Source organism: Vanessa cardui, chromosome 5 (genome assembly GCF_905220365.1).
Source record: "Vanessa cardui chromosome 5, ilVanCard2.1, whole genome shotgun sequence".
Classification (NCBI taxonomy): Eukaryota; Metazoa; Arthropoda; class Insecta; order Lepidoptera; family Nymphalidae; genus Vanessa; species Vanessa cardui.
Window position 1 is genome coordinate 9356930 of NC_061127.1, and position 5558 is coordinate 9362487.

Sequence of the window (5558 nt, forward strand, 5' to 3'; positions counted from 1 at the left end):
TACTTATTGCAATTAAAGAGAACGTCCAATAAAACATTTTGCTTTTCGTCGCTGAAGTTTAATTATGAACTTTAATTTACAACTTTATTACCGTTAAGTATGATGTTATAAAATCAATTATTTATTTTTCTGTGATCTGTTAATAATTAACGACATACTTCAATACATATTATAAAACAAGGTTCGGCCGCGTCTGTCTGTCTGCCTGTTCGTGATAAACTCCAAAACTACTAAACGGATTTTAATGTGTCACGAATATATAGAGGGATTCATAAGGAAAGTTTAGGTATATAATTTATTAAAGTTTTTGTGTATGTTGAAATAAACGCCAATTGTTAAACATGTCTGAAAAAAAGCAGCAAAAAGAAAATAAAAATTATTTAAATAAAACTTATACCCTCCCATGCGAAGCCGGGACAGGCTAGTTTAATTATATTTATATTCACATTAGCAACAAAACTTGATCTATTCAAAAGTTAGATAATGATACCATATTTTTGTATCAATCGTATTATTTGCAGTCAAAAAACATTCTACAACAACAACAACTTCTATTCCAATAAATATATTATTTTCATACATTATCCTTATTACCATATTACTCTTAAACACATGTATCTATTGTTTTGAATCATAATTTGTCGTACAAAACACAATTCGTACCGCTAAAATTCTCTTTGTACTACTTAAAAAAAAAACTGAACATTTTTAAATTGCAGAAACTTACAAACGTAACAAACATTGAACAAAGGAATAATTTCTACACACATCATCCCGGCATATTAAAACACAAAGAATATATTACATTCGGGATCATGTTGTGACTTTCATAAAACCGGATAGGCTTGTATCCGCTCACACAATTCTGCTTGCTTAAATTTCCTGAGTCGCTGAAGATAAATATAATAAGGCGTTTGAGTATTGTCAATTGTGATCGTGAATAATGATATGTTGAATAGAATCTATGTAACATAATAAATCTCACGTATTTGTATATTGTCACGATGAATTCGCTGAATCAGTCTTAACAAACAGCGCCAAATAAATTCGTGTGAACGCGGAAGCAATTTTATTTCTATTATCGACTTATATCTGACACTGTTATAAATCAAAATAAGAAATCGTAGCTGTTAACGTCATTATAACAAGCCTTTCCGTTTGTTGATGTTTTATTTATTTCCTCGTGATCGATTTACAGTTGGTGTAGATTATAAACTATTTGAAACTTGCAAATATTTTTTATTATCTGTGATTTTTCATGACAACTTGTTTTGTTTTTAGCGTTCGATATTTGAAAATTATCTAGATTAAGCTTTGTTTTTAAATATGATTTTTTTTTTTAATTTTATGTATGAAATTATTTGATATCAAAATCAAACTGCTTATTATTTTTAATCTGTAATAATCAACGATGTAAAAATTAATGTCAAAATAAAAAAGTTGTAGTTCTAAATTTAAAATGAGCTGATAATAATATATTGGACGCATGATAAAATGTATAATGAGGCTTTTCGCTGATGAAACAATATTTCTCATCAAGCGAATGGCTCGACATCATGGCTGTTAAAATATTTAATACTGATTGCGTTGCTTTAAAATTAGTAGCTTATGATATAGTGATTTGCTTTATCATTAACGGTCGTTTCATTGTTTCATTAAATGATTAATGTGAAAATCAGCAATATACTAATTAATATAACTATTACATATATACGTTACAATCTTAAAAATTAAAATTATTTCTCATACTAATAATGCTTCAAAGTGTAATTGATTGTTATTTAGATAATAATTATCATTATTATCCCTTAATTAAAAGCTATTGCAAATTTTCGTAGGTATCTTTTTTATTCAAATACTCTTAGATATTTCACAATCTGTTATGTAAATATAGTAATACTAGCTGGGTACAATAAGAGTCAATATACAATATCAAGTTTAAAAAACACACATGAAATAAAAATATCTTATAACACATTCATATTTAACAAACCTTCACCTTTGTTATCTCTGTGTAATGATGAAAACCGCATTAATATCTATGAAAAAATATGACCTTTTTAAAATAATTACTTATAAATATCAATAAAAACGTATAATAATGGCTGATCGGTTACTTAGAGAAGAGAAGAAAATTTTCGAGGTCAATTTTTTCCTCAGCTGTTATTATTTATTTTTATAGTTGAATATAAACATAATTTATTTTTTCTGTTCTAAAAGCAACTCTAAATTTATTAAGAGTAAGATAAAAATTTGCATAACTTTCACATTCTTCATTTCTATTATACATTTAGTTTAGACTACAACATAGTGATATGGCACTTTAGTAAATTTGCATCTGGTTACAGGAGTGAACGTATTTTTACGTCAGAATAAGTTTGCTGAAAATTTTTACTTGAACAGTTCACGGTTGTTTACAAACACTCTTATTCCCCTTACTCTAATACTTCGATGGTATTGAAATCAGACACTATTTGAGAGAGTAAAGGCACAACAGCTCTCGCTACAACTCGCTAAACAACAGTACGCTGTATTGTTGTGTTCTGGTTTGAAGGGTGACTGAGCCAGTGCAACTATAGGCACAAGGGACATAGCATTTTAGTTCCCAAGGTGGCGCATTGACGATGTAAGGAATAGTTAATGTTTCTTACAGCGTCATTGTCTATGGGTGATGGTGACCACTTACCATCAGTTGGCCCATATGCTCGTCCGCCAACCAATTCCATAAAAAATAGGGCTGCGCAGTGGTCTTATGCATATTTCAGATATGAATTTGCATAAGTATCTGTACTCTTACATTGTAGTCACTTGAATGTATTTTATTACTTTCATATTATTTATTATAAAACATAATCACACCTAAAAGTGACATATACCAAAGTGGCATAACCATAAATTTTTGTATTATCGGGCGCATGCTATAACTCCAGCATTCGAATTATAACAATGGCATATATTTCGAAACGGCAATTATTGTTTCATTTAAATAAACAGATACAATGGACCAGTAACGCTATAAATTAAATTCGTACAATTGTTTATTTATTATACATGAATAATGATCAGTTGTAATAGAAAACGGCCTTATCTTAAGTGTTGGGAAAGAAATATTTCAGCGCGAAATGGGGCCAATTTTCGCATATCCTTTTGTTCTTTTTGCGATTGTTTTCCATGTAATTATGATGTCATGCTTCAACATATTTTTTTAATTACACTTAAATGTCGTATCGCCCTGGTTCAATTGTGTAGACCTTAAGAAAATATTGCAGGTTCAAACTCGGATCTATGTATAAATTATTCGTTAATGCACGCGGTGTTATTTAAGTATTTAATTAACAAAATTAAATACAATTAACTGAAATAATAATAACCGCCTATTATTTTAGATTACTCAGACTGTATATAAGTAATTAATTAAAATAATATCACTACATGGAAATATACAATTATTTTAGCATGTCTTCAAGATGGAATAGTTACTTAATTACGTTACTTAAATAAATTATTTAATATAATGAACTCTAACCCTTCAAATATGATCCATTTATTAAAATCATTACAGATATAGTTTTTAATCACATAAAAAATAAAAAAAAAAACAATTTCAAAGGTATTAAAGTCTATTCACAATATTATTATGACAGGTGAAGCATAACGTTTTAATTTAATTGGTTCGAATATATTAATGAGGATCGAGTACCTACACCGTGTATACGATATAGCAATAACTACTTGGTAGCAAGGCTTTATGCAAGCTTGTCTGTGTTGTCACACTTACTCATAATATACACTACCATCAAATAATAATACTTAGGGTGAATAGGATGACTTGCTCTGATTAGAAGGGTGAGTGAGCCAGTGTAACTAGGCACGAGAGACATTATATCACAGTTGAGTAACGTAAGAGGTTATCTAAGATGTTTTTTTTTTTTAATTTCACGTTCATGTCTAAGGCTTATGATCAGTGGTCATAAGTTTACCGATGAAAAATTTAAATTAAAATGACGCAACTGTTGCCTTTAAAAAGATTTCTCTATACATAATGATTCCGACAGTACTATTTTTTAGTTTTTTAATACACATTTCAGTTATTATTATTTTTTCATACAGTTTTCGGATGAATATCTAATACTTTTGTATCATTCGTTTAGTGGGTTAAACAACAACAGCCTGTAAATTCCCACTGCTGGGCTAAAGGCCTCCTCTCCCTTTGAGGAGAAGGTTTTTGGAAAATATTCCACCATGCTGTTCCAATGCGGGTTGGTGGAATACGCATGTGGCAGACTTTCTATGAAATTAGTCACATGCAGGTTTCCTCACGATGTTTTCCTTCACCGCGGAGCACGCGATGAATTATAAAGACAAATTAAGCACATGAATCAGCGGTGCTTGCCTGGGTTTGAACCCGCAATCATCGGTTAAGATGCACGCGTTCTAACCACTAGGCCATCTCGACTCTTGTTGTTGTTTTTTTTTTGAAATGAAATGAAATGAAATTTATTTGCAAGAATATGGTTACATAAGATCTTACAGTAATTATGTCCTTATCATATTCAACCGTTTTGGTATGCAAATATTATACTATATTACACTGAATCATGCAATCAAACTACACAATTGGAATAATTAAGGCAACCATCATGTCTTGAATAAAATATTTATACAATAAAAAAATGTCAATATCTAATAAAAACTGAATATCAATCTAAACAATATTGGAATAAATAAACTTATGATTACACTACTTATCATTGAATTGAAGAAATTAATATTTGTCATGCGGTAAAAGGGACTAAAAATTAATATTAACATTATATTTATCCATATATCCAATTCATATTATATCTATATTGCAGTCTTAAAGAATTAATATTTTTAATTATTTAAATATTGTTTTATGTCATAATAGCATTTTTCTAAAAGCCACAATTTTATCCTTATTTTGAATTTATTTATTGGTAAATTTTGTATTTCATCTGGTAACTTGTTGAAAATTTTAATTGCCATATAAAATGCATTATTTTTATAAATATTGAGGTAAGACCTAGGTACATAAATTTTATTGGGATATCTCTTAGATTTGTTAACTTCTGAATTGAGCTGAAAATAATTGGGATATCTTTTGACAAAGATACAGATTTCCTTTATATACAAACATGGCAATGGCAAAATCTTCAGTTCTTTAAATACTGGCTTGCAACTTTCGAGAGGTCCTATGCCGTAAATAGCTCTAATGCACTTCTTTTGAACTCTAAATGCTCTTAAGATGTGAACAGAATTTCCCCAAATTATTAACCCATACGATAAAACTGATGCGACATATCCATGGTAAGCAGTTATAGCTGCTTCACGTGAAACTATCAAACGTACACGTCTTAAAGCATATACAAATTTTTCCAACTTAGTACAAACATAGTCAATATGGTGACTCCAACTACAGTTTGTATCGAACAAGACACCTAAAAATTTTGATACATTCGTTTCTTCTATTTTATTCGATTCGTATTGAACGTTTATGTGTATTTTTTTACTATGAAAGGAAATAAATTGTATGACTT